Raw genomic sequence first — 17,893 nt, 5'->3', positions numbered from 1 at the left:
TAAATCAATTACTGATTTATGGAAGCATTGGAGAATCTTGTGTAAAGCGCAAAAAATCCTAGGTTTATCTCTACTTTCTACTTTTGCCTCACATCTAGATTCCTCTTGGATTTTTTCCTATGTGTCCATACATTAGTCAGTTATTAGTGATGACATTTGTTGTTATTGTCTACATGTTCAGAATTCTGCAAGGCAGTCACAAAAGTGCAGAGATTTTAGTTCAGTCGGAATAAAGAAGCTTCATATAGGAAGCGATTTTGAACAGCAGGAGCAGAACATGAGAAGTGTTGAGTGTCAGAACCTTGGTGTTTGTGTGGAGTCTTCATGGAGTAGGCCCAGGCTCCCTTTAGCAGGTGGCATTTTTGTTGTTGCTATCAGAGTTCAGGTAGGCAGAAAAGAAAGCAGAGAAATCCTTGTGGAGAGAAGGGAAAAACCAAAGGTACAAGGCAAAAATTTATAGGGTGTGTTTGGATTGCAGTGAGCTGGTGAGTCTGGCTGGAGTGGAGGGTATACAAAAGAATAGAATTAGAGAATTTTAAAGCTGCAAAGGAAATCTAGTTACAGCCTCTTAATTTTACAGATGAGGAAACAGATTTAGGGAGATGGAGTGACTTGCCAAGGATCCCACAGAGCAATGATGAAATCTAGGCTCAGAATCCTTATTTTCCAACCTCCGCCCAATACGCGTTCTTATATATTCTCTGAGACAGATTTGGGGTCTGCTTTAGGGTTACTTTATTTATTTATTTATTAGAGAGAGAGAGAAAGAGAACAAGCAGAGGGAGAGGCAGACTCCTGCTGAGCAGGGAGTCCAATGTGGGACTCGATCCCAGGACCCTGGGATCATGATCTGGGCCGAAGGCAGATGCTTAACCTGAGCCACCCAGGTGCCCCTTTAAGTTTAGTTTTAATGGGAAATGGGAACCAGGGAACATTTTGGTCAGGAAAATGACATGGTCAAGAATTGTCTGAGAGAAGATTTTAATCTGCCTGCAGTAAGATGGCAAGCTGTCTCAGTTCGTCTGGGTCTAAGGGGTTTCCTAGGACAGGAGACTTTCAGCGCTAAAATGGGGAGAGTTCTGGGCAACCTGGGACAGTCAGTCACTAGAGACTGTAGTACACAGAATGAATTGGAAAGAAGAATGTCTGAGCAGGAAGACCAGTTAGGAGTCTATTGTGTGGCCCACGTGAGAAAGGATGAGAACTTTGACTTGGAAATGGCAGTTCCAAACTACACAACAGTCGCTGGATGACAAAGGGAAAGAAAGGGTGCAGTTTGCAGCCAGATTAGATGAGGGGCAGGGAAAGTGGAAAAGTAAGGAGAGACTCAAGGCTTTAGGCCTGGATAGCTTGGAGAAATGTGGTGTGCCGAAGGAATGTGACTTCTGACAGGAGCCCGATGGGGTTTTATATTTGGCACTCCTTCCAGCATTCCACAGACTTTCTGCCTCTGGGAGCTTGCCATCTTCCCTCCTACTTGCACCCTCTGCTCTTTGGGATCTTTTGGCACTGGTTAAGACTTGCTTCAGTCTGTTTATATATCCCGAGAGTGGGGTATACTAAGATTCTCTTTCTGCTTTTGAACCTCGACTTGTGAGTGCTATTCAGGTATGTCTCTTCTTACCTATTAGGAGAAAAAACCAAGATAAGATTTGGTGACCACAGAGGCAAATAAGGGAAATGGTAGTGGGATGGGTAGGGGGTAAAAGACAACAGCTATTACAGTATAATGGCAAAGTCGAGGCCCCCAAGTTGTTGGCATCTCCTAGGACTCCCTAGAAATTATTTGTTTTGGTTGGATGGGCAGTTCTCTGTCTGAATCTGCAGTGGAGAGAAAGATGATGTTCTTAGTAGTAGGGTCTGCTATGTATGCATTCATTCAATGCTTAGTAAGTTCCTACAGGATGAGAGGAGAGCTGTGTGTCGCTAAGTCAGTCAGTCAGTGGGGATGTGTGAGCACGTGGAGGGAGGGCTCTTTTGTAGGCACTGAGCCACAGGCACAGCCTTGGTTTTCTTTTTTTTTTTTTTCTTTTTGTGTATTTTTTTTTTAATTGGAGTTCGATTTGCCAACATAGAGTGTAACATACAGTGATCATCCCATCAAGGGCCCCCCATCAGTGCCCGTCACCCAGTCACCCCGTATCCCTGCTCACCTCCCCTTCCACTACCCCTTGTTCATTTCCCAGAGTTAGGAGTCTCTCATGTTCTGTCACCCTCTCCGATATTTCCTACTCATTTTCTCTCTTTTCCCCTTTAATCCCTTTCACTATTTTTTATATTCCCCGTATGAGTGAAACCCTATGATGATTGTCCTTCTCCGATTGACTTACTTCACTCAGCATAATACCCTCTTTTTCCATCCACGTTGAAGCAAATGGTGGGTATTTGTCGTTTCTAATGGCTGAGTAATATTCCATTGTATACATAAACCACATCTCCTTTATTCATTCATCTTTTGATGGACACCGAGGCTCCTTCCACAGTTTGGCTATTGTGGACGTTGCTGCTATAAACATTGGGGTGCAGGTGTCCCGGCGTTTCACTGCATCTGTATCTTTGGGGTAAATCCCCAGCAGTGCTATTGCTGGGTCATAGGGTAGACCTATTTTTAACTCTTTGAGGAAGCTCCACACAGTTTTCCAGAGTGGCTGCACCAGTTCACATTCCCACCAACAGTGCAAGAGGGTTCCCCTTTTCTCCGCATCCTCTCCAACATTTGTGATTTCCTGTCTTGTTAATTTTCCCCATTCTCACTGGTGTGAGGTGGTATCTCATTGTGGTTTGATTTGTATTTTCCAGATGGCAAGTGATGTGGAGCATTTTCTCATGTGCTTGTTGGCCATGTCTATGTCTTCTTTGGTGAAATTTCTGTTCATGTCTTTTGCCCATTTCATGATTTGATTGTTTGTTTCTTTGCCATTGAGTTTAATAAGAAATTTTCAATCTCACTGGGGTATGTCATATGTAGGCTCCTTCTCTGGTGTTGAAATTGCTGCTGTTTGATAGGGCATTGGGAAGGTTTGGTTAGAGGGAAGAAGGGCAGGATGCAGAGACTAGAAATAAAACCCATTTGAAGAAATCATGGAATGTACTGGGCAATTTTAGGCAAATTGCTTAACCTTGTTGTCTTGTGTTTCTTTTTTTTTTTTAATGATTTTTCAGGCAATGTCCTTTATTTTTATTTATTTATTTTTTAATAAATTTATTTTTATTGGTGTTCAATTTATCAACATACAGAATAACACCCAGTGCTCATCCTGTCAAGTGCCCACCTCAGTGCCCGTCACCCAGTGACCCCCACCCCCCGCCCACCTCTTGTGTTTCTTTATCTGTAAAAGGAGAGGGCTGGATTGATCTCCAAGCATTTTCTTTGGCATTAACATTTTTAAGATTCTGTGACTCTAATCTTAGAGTTAGCAGGGGCTTTAGAGGTTTTATTTTAACTTTTCTATATTCATGAATATATTAAAGGCCTTAGAACTTTGTGTTTCTCAGTCTGCCTTTGTGGAAAAGGTAGGGGGATTGTGAGTGCTCTGTCGCTTACTTAGCATGTGTAATTTGCATGAGGATTTCCACTGTTTTTGTTTATTGTGTTTTGCTGCTTTTGTGTTTGTTGGAATGTGGCCTGGTGGTCTTAAAGGCAAGATGTTTTTCAGCTACAGTTTATTGAGGTCTTATTGTGTGCTAGGCTCTATGTGAAGCATTTTGTATATATTATCTTGCTTAATTTCCACAACTCCATGAGGCAGAGAATATTATCATCAATTTTCAAACAGAGAAACTGAGCATCAGAGAAAGATAAATAACTTGTCCAGGGTCATGCAGTCTGCAACAGTTGAGCTGGGGATTGAACACACACCTTCCCGGCTACAAAGCTCTTGTCCACAACCTTTATGTTTATACCATCTTTTGGAACAGGACTGGTGATTGCCCACTCTGAGAAAAATAGTTTTTCACAAAAGCTGAAGTAAGAATAAACTAACTTCCTAATGACATGCTCTGAAGGAATCCAACTTTGAAATGAGACCCTTCTGATGCTTAGCCAGTCAAATATTTATTATTTTCTCATGTTTCTTGCCTACCTAAATGGTTCCAACATGGAAGGAGCTCATAATCTATTTGGAGAGACAAGACAAATACTTATAGTTAATTCTTTATAAAACCTACATATAAAAAGTACCCTTCTGTCTTTATAGTTGACAGGATAAGATGGAAGAAGTTCCATGTGTTACCCATTCCTTTCAGGTCCTGACCCTGTTAAAGCCTTTGCTGTTCATTTCTCATGGGATGTGGATGTGCCTAATGGGTGTGACAGCTACTATTTTGAACTAATGGAGTTTTCAGGGAGTCTCCTTGCATATTTTGACCAAATCATTAAGGATAATTATCATGGAACTCTTAGACTTCCTTTATCCTTCTGTTGAGAAGTTGGGTGCCTATTTAATGAAACTAAATCCTCAGGACCCAGGGAATGGCTGTTTATGTGACAAAGAAAGGCCCTGTGTAACCTTGGGGCAGGCTCTCCATTCTTGCTTAGCTTTTGGAATGAAACAGGTAGATAAACTGCAGATGGGGAAAATGATCACCTTACCTGGAGAGGAGTGGGACTAATTAATAGGCATAAAAGTCTTTGAGATTTCTTGATATTAAAGGTCATTTCTTATCATATGCATAAAGAAGTTCTCATTTTAAAATCTTTCCTTGCAGGTGAATTACCCTCCTGTTAATTATAGGCCATCTCTTTATTAATGACATCTGTGAGAGTCAGTGGTTTTTGAAGGTAACACTAGTCTTAGTGATGTTTTAATGCTGTTGGAAAATATGTTGTGAGCCAAAGGAATGAGATGTTGGGTTCTTGGGGGTCTAGTGCACAGGTTTGCTTCTGGATCCGGGCTTCCTACAGCCAACCTGTAGCCCAGCTTTTTCTTCTACTGTAGCTTTTGTTTTTAGATACAAGATCACATCATCCCCCACCTCCCCAGTGTTTCAGGCCATGTTCTCCCCATGAAATGAACAAGAAAGTGTCATAAGTTATTGCTGAGCACAGCCTGTGAAGTTTTAGACAATTCCCTAGATTATAGTTAATCATGCTACAGACCAAAACAGATGTCCTCAAAGTCTGCCACCTGTGACCAAGATTGGATCATTCTGGTTAGGTTTCCAAGTTGTTTTTTCTTTTTGTTAAAGAGCTTTATTGAGTTGTAATTCATATGCCATACAACACACCCATTTAAAGTGTACCATTCAGTATTTTTTAGTATTGCGTAATCATTATTAAAATCTCATTTTTAGAATATTTTCTTCCATTGCCCCCTTCCCTCCAAGAAACCCTGTGCCCATTAGCAGTCATTCCCTATTCTGCCCTCTTCTATTCCATGGCAATTGCTGATCTACTTTCTGTGTCTTTAGATTTGTTTATTCTGGAAATTTCTTGTAAATGGAATCATAGAATACATGGCCTTTTTGGATTGGTTTGGTGCACCTGGCGTAATATTTTCAAGGTAGCACTGTGGCCATGTGCCTCCCTGGGGGGCTTGCACAACACTTGCAACCCAGTAGCCACCAAAGAACCCACAATAGTAGGCGCATAATAAAGGTTTGTTGACCAAAAGAATGAATGTGTCCTGAAGTAAAGTGGGAGTAGAGGAAATGGGGTAAGGGAGATACATAAGCTTTGTAGTCTGTGAAGTTTCAATGGTATTTTAGGTATGATTAGCAAGTCACTTGGGGTTCTATCAGGGTTTTCCATTCCCTGACCTCCACCCTCCTACCCCTATGTCAGCTCCTTCAGGATGGGAGGAGGTGAATTTGGGAGTCTGGGTATGTAGAAGTCAGTGCTCAGGCTTCCGCCTGTTCCCTTGTAAGAATGGTCAGATCTCCTTCTACTTTTCCCTACAGCTTCTCCTGGCCCCACACCTTGGTGCCCTAGAGAGTGCTCGGACTGAGAGTTGGAGACCCAGCTTTCACTGTGAACTTGGAAACAATATTTCTATTTTGTGACTATCTTTAAATGAGAGGGGTTTGAAGCCATGACTGGTTGAGCCAGATGCCTTCCCACCTCTACCTGTCTGTGCTCCCTGAGGTCTCCTGGTACTGAGATTCTGTCCTAACTTACTTTCTCTCTCTCTCTCTCTCCCTCCCTCTCTCTCTCTCTCTCTCTCTTTCTCTCTCTCTCTCTCTCTCTCTTTCTTTCTCGATTTTATTTACTTATTTGAGAGAAAGAGCATGACAGGAGGGAGGAATAGAGAGAGAAGCAGACTCCCCATCGAGAAGGGAGCCCGATGTGGGACTCCATCCCAGGACCCTGGGATCATGACCTGAGCTGAAGGAAGACAATTCACCGACTGGGCCACCAGGTGCCCTATCTTATCTCATTTCTATTTATTTATTTATTTATTTATTTATTTATTTATTTATTTATTGCCTCTCCTGGACTCACCTCTGCTCTGGCAAAGTCTCTGCTCAAGAGAGGGACTTGCTTCTGTTTCCCACGGCTGCTGTGCAGCTAGCAACACACCACCCTACCTCTAGTCTTCCTTTCTAATTTATTCTTCACACTATTCCCAGAGGAGTTGTATCTTCTCAAGGAAGGGTACAGTTTCCTATAAGAAGAAAGGGTTTTCAGTTTTCCATAAGAATCAAATTCAAAATTCTTAACATGTTCTTTGAGGCCCTCCACAGCAAGCAGATCTGTGGTTTCCTAACCACTGTGGACTTCTTGGGTTTCTCTTACTAAACCTTATAGTGTCCTTTCTATTTTTATTCACACTGCTTCTCCCCCTGAACCCACTCCCCCCTATTTCTATTAGAATTCTACCCATTTTATTAGTTTTTATTAAAAAAAATAAAGTAAATTCTATGCTCCACATGGGACTTGAACTCATGAGGTGCATATTCTACTGACTGAACCAGCCAGACATACCAAAATTCTGCCCATTTTAAACACATTTAAATAGTTACCTTTTCTATGAAAGCATCTCTAACTCTTCCTCACCATAATTGTCTCCTCTTTGCTCCCTGCCCCCCGCCGCCTGCCTACTCTGTACCCCTTGCTCTCCGTGTTTGCAATGTTCTTTGGTATTCTGCAAATGGCTGTGTCTGTGTTTGCCTAGCTCACTTGACTTTGAGCTCTATGAGGGAAAAGATGGTATCTTAATTCCTCTGCCTGTCTCCTACAAGCTCTGCTTTGCCATTCAATTTTTAAAATGGACTCTTGGTGACTTCTTTAGCTCCTGTGTCCCCTGTAGAATAGGATTTTGAAACACACAGCTAAGCTCTCATTTTATGTGATCTCTTAGCTCTGTGTGCTGTTTCCTATGTATATGTCTTACTTCTGAATTAGATGATGAGTTCTCTGTGGGCAGGGACCTTGACTTCCCTTCTTTGGCTCCCACTGTGTGCCCTGCCACAGTTGCGAGGCCCCCAGTGGGGCTGAACCAGACGACCACTTACCTCTGCAAGTCTGTGCTCCATGGGGAATTCTGTGTGGGATTTAGACCTCCTTTAGGTTTGGCTCTTGGGAATAAAGAGAATACTCTGAAAATTATAGCTCCGTACAGTGTGGGGCAGGAATATGGGTTTGTAAGCTGGACTGGTGGTGGACTATGATAATTTCAGGAGTCCTGCGGAATGGCTGCTAGTATCTTGAAGGATTTGACAGAGAAAGAACAGAGGAGCAGTTTTAGTTTCCTCAGAAATAGCTGGGTGCCATGGATCCCAGGCCCAGCTAATGGGGTAGGATTTGGGCATAGCCTGGGAGCTGCAGCTCTCCCTAGTAGCTGAATGTATCTGTGATGCTGGTGAGCATATGTGAATCAAGTTCTAGAGCGGGCTGTGTGAAAGCAGTGTTGGGTGGGTGAGCATCAGATTCATCAGGCCTCCAGAGGTCATCTTGCCCTGCCTGGGCCCCAGATGGTCAGTGCCCAGACCATACTCAGCAGGTGTCCATCCTGAGGCTCCCCAGAGAAGCTCATCCCTGTTTCTCATTCCCTGAGCTGCCAGGTGCAGTAGGATGTTAGATCCAGGGTCCCGAGAGAGCAGACAGAGAAAAGCAGGTGATCGTGGGGAATTACTACAAAGGCTTCAGTAAAGGGGAGTGATCCTTCAGGGGCCTTTGCTAGCAGATCACAGAAGGAGTTTTGGAGGTCACTAGCTCATGGCCTAGAGGCTTTGGTGGAGATTACCTGGGAGCAGGGAGAGGTGCTGTCCTCAATCCTCTGTGATTTGGTGTCTGGTTCCCAAAATGAGGGCAGTTGGTGCTTGAATGATACACCTATTTGTCACGTCCACCTAGCAGATTCTTGGCATAGTCAGGAAACAAGAAAGATTGAAAGCCAAGCCAGAGTTTTCTTCCTTATTTGCTCTTTCCTCTCTCCATTTATTTATCTTCTTGATAAAATGTTAAATGAAGAAGACAGAGCCGTTAACAATGAGAAGGATTCTAGGAAAGTTTACAGCAGAGCTGGGGGCCAGGGTTAGGGAAAAGCAAAGTTACTATCATTAGTTCTCTCGCCACAGTGGGACCAGCCCAGACAGCACTCCTTTTCCCTCTGCTCCCATCTGCAGTGCCTCACCCCTTCTGTGTGCCCCAGCCCGACTCAGCTGCATTACCACATCCCTTTGCCATGGGTGCCTACCATCCCCTTTAATCCCTAACCTCTTTATTGTGGTCACAGATGCTCCACGTGGCCCCAGCACCCTGCAGGGAAGGAATCAGTTTCTTGCAGCATCCACACCTTACTATTTGTCAAAAGGAACAGAGGAGAGGGATTAGAGGAGGAAAAATGGCAGCAGAGGGAGAGGCCCAGGCAGGATTTTGTCTTGACACATTGCCAGATTGATCAGAGTCAGGAGGAGCCTGACTGCCTATCTGAGCATCTTGCATCTGTTCATCTGTGCAGAGTGCCAGCCTGCTCCTGCTAGTATGTAAGAGAAGAGGTTGGTAGTCCCCTTCACAAGGTGCCCTGGAGCCTGACTCTGCCATGCTGAGGTGGGCTGGTGAAGGTGAGCGCAGGGCATTTCCTGCCATCTGGAAGGACCAAAGCCCCTATACTGTGAGCCTCTCGTTTCACAGAACAGAGAGCTTCAAGTGCCCATGGCCTTCCTGCTTCTGAAAAGGGAAAAATTAAGGTTCCTGGAGAAGGTTGTGAATTTTACAAGGTCACATAGCAGCATGCAAGAAAGTCAATAGTGAAGCTAGAACCCAAATGGTCTAACACAGGGTATGACACAGGATCTTTCTTGTCCTGAGATTATGTTCTGTTGTTCTCTCTAATTACATTTACTAACCCAACCAGGCAGAAAGAGCTAGGGTCCAAGGGTCCGGCAGGTCTGTGTGAGAATCCTAGTTTTGCTCAGGCTTGCTTTCTCACCCAGCACCTGGCTCAGGGGAGGTGCTATCAGTGGGTGTTCTGATCTCCTTCCTAGTGACCTGCCCATCATTTTCTTTCTGGAAACTTGCTAGGCAGCAGAGGTCCTGACCTCCTTGGGCACAGTGCTTACTATATTTAGGCCTCCATTTATAAAATGTTTCAGAAGCTCAAGTACTTTATTGGTAAAGATGAATTACTGTCACGATTTATCTACTACCCACCCATGGTGGGGAGATGCTGCTCTGAACCACCTGATTTGAGAAGCAATGGAGGAACTTTGTGAGACTAATAAGGTCTGTGCTATTAATTTGCGTATTGCAGGTGTGGCTTATGGAAAGTAGACCGTCTTGGAGAATCTGTCTCATACTATGCTTTCACCTTTGCCCAATAACCTGGTCCTTTGCAGTACATTCCTAGCATCCCCTGTCAGGCTCTCATCAGATATGTCCTAGGAAGCCACACATCCTGCAGAGGAGGAGGTAGGTGGTTTCCACATGCAAATATCATGATTGTTGGATTGGGAGGACAGAGGGAAGCAAGGGCAGATTGTTTTCATCCTTGTTCAGTGACGATTACGATTTTGAGAGACCATCTCTTTAGTTCAGAAAGAGGATGGGAAAGGGACATGGATTTCACTTTTAGGCAAATGCAGGGTTAACACTCTTAGTGGGGAGGTGCATGAATTGCACTGTAGGGGAGTAAGGTGGCCTTGGAGTTAGAGGAAACGGCTTCCATTCCTGGGTCTGTGCACTACTGGCTGTTTGGCACTCGTAAACTGGGAGAACCTCTTCTGAGAAGGGGCTGACGTGTGTGCTGCAGCCGCCGTGCACCAGCTGCTGGGCACCAAGTGTGTGTGCTCTGACTGCGTGGGCTGCATGTATTGACTCAGATGCAGTCGGCCATGTACCTGTGACCCTCCCATTCCACCCCCTGCCCGGGATTCCAGGTCCAGATGCTGGATGAAGGGAGCTTTGTGCCACTGGCAGCCTCTGCTTCATGTGGAGGCTCTTCTTTGGAAAGCAAACTACTGTTTGATTTTGTTATCAAACCCTGGCCCATGTCGATGTTCCTCTGCCTCAGTCTTCCCAGACGCAAGGAGCCTTGTCCACAATGGCATCCAATAGCTTTGTTCGAGGCTTATCTCAAGACACCCAGTAGCCGCCTTTTCTTTTCCTATCACTTAGCAGACGTCCACCTTTAGATTGTGAACACATAGAGGCTAAGGCAAAGTCCTTGGAACTCTGCTGGCACATAGTCAATCCTCGAGACATGTTAGCTGCTTTTAATATGATTTTTCTGTCTGTAAAAAGCTAGGCATGATACTTGGCACATGATCAATTGAACACTAACCCAAGTTATCCATAGGGAGGAATCGGCTCAGTGCTGTCCACATGATGTAGAAAGGGAGTCCAGGGGTTGCTGCAATGTTTCTTGAGGATGCACCTCAGCACGCATGTGTTGGGCAGCCTCTGCCTCTTGCACTGTATCCCAGCCTCCTCTGCTGAGCCGGCCTCTGGGTTGTACTCCCGCGGCACTGCATGTAGGCTTGCCTCTCCTTGCTGAACTGCAGGCCTCCTGAGGGCTCCATCTGTGGCTTATTTGTCTCTATGTCCCTCACTGTAGCACAATGTCTGGCACAGGGCACTTCCTCAGAATGAATAAACTTAAAAGGAGACCTAAAGGATGAGTGCCACTGAAGTATGTGCAACAAACAAACCAGGGATACTCACTCTTAGCCTGGGTTTGTATGCTGGCTCTGGTGCTAACGAGCTGGCTGAACCTGGCAGTGACTGGCAAGTAGTAGGCACTCAGTAAATGTAAGCTGTGATTATTTTTATCTTCATTAATATTAGGAGTCATTAGTCCCTGAAATAGCGAATGCAATGTTGGTCTCCACACTTTGCGTAAGAAACAATTGGCAAATTTCTACACAAATTTAACCTTTGTTAACTAGGAAATGATGATAAAGAAACTCCTGTCTGAAGGCCTCTGACCTTGTTGTTCCCACCACCTGGAATGCTCTTCCCTCTGATAGCCATATGGCTTAATTCCATATTTTATTTAGGACTCTGCTCAAATGTCAAGTTATCAGAGAAGCCTTCCTAAGCCGCCCTGTAGAAAATAGCAAGTCATCACCTAATTTTCTATTCCCTTATTCTGCTTTATTTTTCTTCTAAGCACTTATTACTGCCACCTGGTTTGGTGAACATTTGCTCATTTATTATTTCTCTCCTCCACTAGAAAGTGAGCACTTCATAGCCCTAGTGCACACAGTACATGCTGTTAATGCCTGTTGATGTGATCAAATGGCAAAATTAAGTCTCTTCATTTACAGAGGATGATGGCAGGAGGGGGCATTAAGTGGAAGATTGTAAGATCAAGAAAGGCATATATTATATGAATATAGTCATGTCCACAAACACCTAACATAGAGTTGGTCCCCCTCCCTTTAAAGCTTGAGAAAGAGAAAGGAAGGAAGAGAAAGAGAAAGAGAAGGAAGTCCTACTTCATACAACAGGCCATCATTTGGGGAAACTCCTTGCTCCAAGAAACGATGCTAGCTGAAAAATAAGAATCTGTTCACAGATTTCCAGCAGCTCTGGGTACCATTTCTAACTGTCTGGCACTGGGGTTTCCACAGCTTCCTGCATAAAACTCTGGTGCCTTTGTTAGGGGCAGGCTCTAGGACGAATATATACATGGCTGCTTCCCAGCTGGCCATTTCAGATGATTCTGTGTACCAGGGTGACAAGAGAGAGAAATAACAGGGCAAGGGATCAGTGCTGCTGAAAGCAAAGAGGAGTGGAGAGTGGAGAAGAAGAGATTGCATTTCCTGTGGGTCTTCACGAATGGGAGACACAGGGAAAGAACCTGGAGGGAGTGTTCACATTTGAAAAGTTTGGAAGACTACTATAAGCCTTGAGCTAGAGTGGTTTATTCCTTCCATGGTTCATTATTATCGAACAGGCGTTTATTGATAAGCTTGTTACACATCAGGCACTGTTCTAGACATGGGGGTCACAGCAGTGAAATCCTGGCCTCACACAGCTTCATGTTCTAGGATGGGGAGACTCATAATAAAGTGAGACGCATTCCTAAGGTGTCAGCTGGTGCCAAGCACTGTGGAGAGAAAGACGCAGGGGAGGGGACAGTGTGTGGGGACGGTGGAACCCTGGGCAGGGACAGGTTGGGATTGTGATCGGCTAGCTGGGGGAGGCTGCTCGGAGAAGGTGACACTTGATAATGGTCTAAAGAAGGAGAAGTTTTCTGTCTGGTCCCAACCAGAGGTCCAGACAGTTCTCAGCACCCTATTTACATTCGACTGTGTGCTTCTGAGCCTCGTTTCCTCCCTCCGTGTTTCCTTCTCTGGCCAGGCCATCTAGTTTACTCAGTAAACACTGGGCACAGGGACACACCGTGAACAAGACAGACAGGATCTGTGCTTCTGTGGACCTTTCAGGCTGAAAGAGGAAACAAGTAAATGGTTACCCAACAGTGTGTGAGGTGCTGCCTTGGATGTTTTCAGGGTGCCGGGGCAGTGTGGAGCAGGGAGCCATCCCAGGCCTCCCTGCTGAGGTACAGCTGGGCCCAGGTTGGTCTTTTCTTCATTTCCAACCCTCTCCTCCTGCCTCCTTCCACACTTTCCTGTCTCAAAAGTCTCCCGAATTTCAAGTTGTTTCCCATCTTACATTTCTTGTTGTCTTAGGCATCATGACTGATTTTTCTTTGGCCTTCACTTCTCAGGTGAACCTAACAACTGTTGCCATCCATATGCTCACAAGAATGCAGGAGTGTTACAGGGGATTAGTGGCATTTTAGGATTAAGGACAGGATGTGATTTTAAAAGCTTTTAGCTCCTCCTAAATGAGGGAAGCTGCCTGACACAAAGCATTGTTAAGCCTCACAGATTACCCTGTGGCAATACTTATGTTTCTCTGTGTGCCCCATACTGGCTACTGTTTGGGAAATCTGGGCACGACTGCTTTGGGTGTCAAGCACATATCTCTTGGACCTCACCCTTGCTCCCTTTTAGGGCCTTGTGACCACAGAGCTCAGGTATGTGGCATCTGATGAACTTGCAAGGGATGTGGCTAGTGTCAGGGATGTTTGTGGAAGGTCATCCACAGCTGCAGTGGGACGCGGTATAGATGCCTCTGTAGTTCCTGTCTCCTGCAATGTACCTCACTGATCAGGGACAGGGGCAAGGGCCCCGGAGGCCTTGCAGCAGGGCCCCTTTCTCTGTCAGTGTCTCCGTATTCTGACCTAACTCCCGTTTCCAACTCCATCTCCCCTCTGGAATCCCCCTGCTCTGTTAACATGGCATCTTTGCTGAGCCCTGGATGTACTTCCACACCTTCACTCAAGCAACAAGCCCTCTGTGAAATGTTACCTCTCTCTTTCTGTAAATCTGCTTTCCCCTGTGAAACACCCCTGAGCCCTCCTTTGATCTCTCCCTGAACTGGAATTAACATAAAAACTTTAAAATATATATTACACACATTGGCACACCTTATCTAGCACAGTGCTTTGGTTCAGCAACATCTAGCACTGTAGAGGGGCCTCACCCTGGAACCAACCAGCACTGCATTGAATCTAGCCCAGTGGTTTTCACACTGTGCTCCTTGGAGCCTGGCAGAGGCCTGGTGGGAAGGACTCTGGTGCTTAGGCCCATTCGACAAGCTTGTTGTGAGCATCAAATGAGATAATGATGTGTACTTATTTATTGAGCTCAATAATATTATTACTCTCACTTTATAGATAGGAAAGTAGGCCTAAAAGATGTTAAATACTTTTCTGAGGTCCTGGAAGTAGTAAATAGCAATGGCAAGATCTGAACCCAGGCAGTCAGACCCCAGAACCTAGCGGCTTAACATTGCAGACATGCTGAGCTCCTATTAGGTTTAGAGACAGTCATATTATGTATTATTTATTCTCTGATTCCTTCACCAAATACTTATTAGGCACTGACTATATTCTAGAGACCTTAACATTATCAAAAACATGTGTTAAAACTGCCTCACCCCCTTGGTGTCTGTATGTGTCAGTCTAGTCTTCCCACCTGGACTGCAGGCCCCTTGAGAGCAGCCCCTGTGTTTCCTATCTCTCTTTTGTCCCCTGCCTTTCTTTCTTGCTCACCCACTTAAATGGCTAGCAGACTGCTGAGTACAGATGCTCATCCAACTCGTTAACTTGATTGCATGGCAGCATCGATAGCCTGTTACATATGGCACAGATTCCCAGATTCATGGGGAGATTAGAAGTGATCTGGATCCCTGACCTCAAGCAGCCCTAACTACAACTATACCATTCAAGGAAATATGATCATCTAATTTAGGGTTTGGCAAACTATGGCTGTGGGCCAAATCATGCCTGCAGATTGTTTTTATAAGGCCCATGAGCCAAGCATGTTTTTTTATATTGTTAACTGAATGGAAGCAATGGAAAGAAGAACACTATTTTGTGATGCATAAAAATAATATGAGATTCGAATTTTAGTGCCCATAAATAGTTTTATTGGAACACAGTGATCTCATTTGTTACATATTGTCTCTGGCAGCTTCACACTGCTACTGAGCATGCTATAAACTGTGGTGCAGTTGTAACTCCGCAGTGTTTTGCGGGTCAAGATGATGTTCTTTATGTAATATCTCATTTCATTTTCTATCACCAGTGCACACGCATCATGTCTAAAAAAAGAAAAAGAAGAAGAGAAAAGTGAACTTCACAAGTCCTACTTTTAAGGTGCAGAGGAGCATAGTTTGCTGTCCTCATCATGGGATTAGAGGGCAAAGTATTACATTTCTTACACAGTGATGCTGCTGCTGTGCTAAGATAATATGATCTGAATCTGTATTGATGTTATCAGATTAAGCACCCATCACAATGTTCCCAACTCACAAGAAACAGTGGTCAGAAATATTAGGAAACTGAAATTGAAATATTTTATCACAGCAGAATTTCTTTACAAAAAAGTATAAGTGAAATCACAACTGAAGTAAATTTCTGAGCAGCTCTTTTGTTAGCCAAGCAAAGAGAACTTTTACAGTTGGCGAGTTAGTTAAATCATATTCGGTTGCAGCAGCTGAAGAAATGTGTTCAGAGGAAAAAAACTACTAGCCTTTTGGCAAAGAGTGAGGACATTGTGAACATCAACATCAATTATAAAAAGGCAAATAGATGGTTTTGAGTAATTTTCTTTGGTTTTTGAGGGGTTGACAAATGTTTCTGATACAGTTCAGTTGTTTATTTGGATAGTTAACGCGGAGTTTGAAGTGACTCATGGATTCGTTTCTGGGGATAGTCTGTGGAGCAACTGCCTTCAAGGATGTTTTCAAAGTGGAGAAAATACTAATCCCCTAAAGTGGAATCTGCTACAATATATTACAACTGATGGTAGAAATACAATTGGAAAAGAAAAGAGCTTAGTCAGAAATTTTTAAAAAAATATTTTTATTGAAGTTCGATTTGCCCAGTGCTCATCCCATCAAGTGCCCCCCTCAATGCCCCTCACCCAGTCACCTCATCCTACCTGCCCACCTCCCCTTCCACTACCCGTTGTTTGTTTCCCAGAGTTAGGAGTCTCTCATGTTTTGTCACCCTCTCTAATGTTTTTAAAGCTCATGAAATTGTGGTGTTTAAAGTCTATGATTAATCATTGTGTTATTCATCAGCAGATACTTTGGACAAAATATTTTTAGTCTTTTATGTTATTGAACCAGCAGTGTCAATGGCGAACTTCACTTCCTCTTGTGCACTTAATCATCCTCAGTTCTGTCATTTTTGGGTCAGAAACAGAGACTGAGGAGACTCACTTTATTGCACAACAGTTTGACGGCCTAACAGTGACCAAATTTTGCTGTGATGTTTTGAGTTCAAGGCTGAGCTTGAAATTTTTATAGAATGAGGAGAATCATCTTCATCCACTATTTTTTAACACAGATGGTTTTGGTGGTTAGCTTTTGTGGCAGACTTGATAATGTTTCTTAATGAATTCAATCTAAATTTACAAGACAAAACAGCTCTTAAATGTGGAACAAATACTGTGCAAAAGTTGTTTCTGAGACAACTAACACTGTTTGAATCACAAGTAATGTCACAGTGTTTCATAGACTTCCTATGTGTCAAAAGTTAAAATAAAAAGTGGAGTCTTACTACCATGCAAATTTGTAGCAGATGTACTTCTGAGCTCAAACTATAGTATTGGCAGCAGGGTTTTTTGGAACTTGATGCGAGTACAAAGGAAATTTCCATTTTTCAAAATCCATTTGACTATGCGATGGAAGATCTTTCCTGTTAACCTTCAATTGGAAGAAATTACTCTTTAATGTAATGGCATGTTATAAGGCAAATATCAAGAGATGAATCTAGTAGAATTCTTTAAATAACTTCCTTTTTTTTCTTTTTTTTTTTCTTTAAATAACTTCCAAGTGATGACTATGCTGAATTAAAATCTTATCTATGGTTGACATCATATTTGACAATATCTGTGTGTGAAAGGACATTTTAAAATATGGAATATGTAAGATCTCTTTACACAACAGCGTTAGCAGTATAACATTTGTAGTTGATTTGGATCACAGGCAACAACTCTGAACCTCAATTAGATGAATTACTCCTTAAAAAGAGAATTACATTTTTTTCTCATTGCAGATCTGTATTACAAAAAATTGTATTCAATTATTATCATATTTTGAAATTTGTCAATAAAAATTGTGGAAATTTGTTTTCTCTTTTGTTATATACAAGTACCAATGTGATATCCTTAGGACACAAAAGCCTAAAATATTTATTATCTGGCCCTTTACAGAGAATGTTTGCCTACGTGTGATTTAATCTATACTGGAAATGTCCAAGGGACAACACAAACAAGCAGACGGTCACCAGAGGATCCCATTTCCTTTATGGTTTGTTTCTTGTCAGAAAATACATTTTCAAATCTCATTTTCAGGCTGGCCCTGCAGTTTATCTGATTTCCTTTGGTATCTGCCGTGTTGTTGGTGAAGAGCACGGTCAGCGGGTCATTGTGGAAATCAGTTTTAATTTGCTCTGAGTCAGTTCTATGCAACAGAATAATGAAGCCCTTTATTTGCAATAAAGAAACTTATGGGTTTAGTTGCCTGCATTTGCCAAACTGGTTTTCATTTATGGGAACTCTCTCCCTTTGAAGCCAGGAGGGTGTGGGGTGGGGTGGGAAGGGCGAGGTTGAGGACATCCCTTGGGGAGCCTGAAGTGGTTGTAGAGGGGAGTGAGTTCAAGGGCCCTTGGGCACTTGCCTGCTGGAGAGAGAACAGAAGAGCCTCCTGTGCCAGTAGGGAAGACAGGGCACTCAGCAGGGATCAGGTGTGACTAGAGCGCCTCTCAGTTCTTTCCCTGGTCTGGAGCTGCCTGTTTCTCCTTCTGTGTCCTGCTCACATTTCCTTTCTCTGTCCTTTTGTGTGTTTCTATTCAAGAAGGGGGGCAGAAGCACCTGGGTAGTTCAGTTGTTTGAGACTCTGATTCTTAGTTTCAGCTCAGGTCATGAT

This window comes from Vulpes vulpes, chromosome 8 (genome assembly GCF_048418805.1).
Source record: "Vulpes vulpes isolate BD-2025 chromosome 8, VulVul3, whole genome shotgun sequence".
In the NCBI taxonomy this organism is placed as follows: domain Eukaryota; kingdom Metazoa; phylum Chordata; class Mammalia; order Carnivora; family Canidae; genus Vulpes; species Vulpes vulpes.
The sequence above is the reverse complement of the archived record's forward strand: the minus strand, read 5'-3'. Positions refer to the sequence as shown.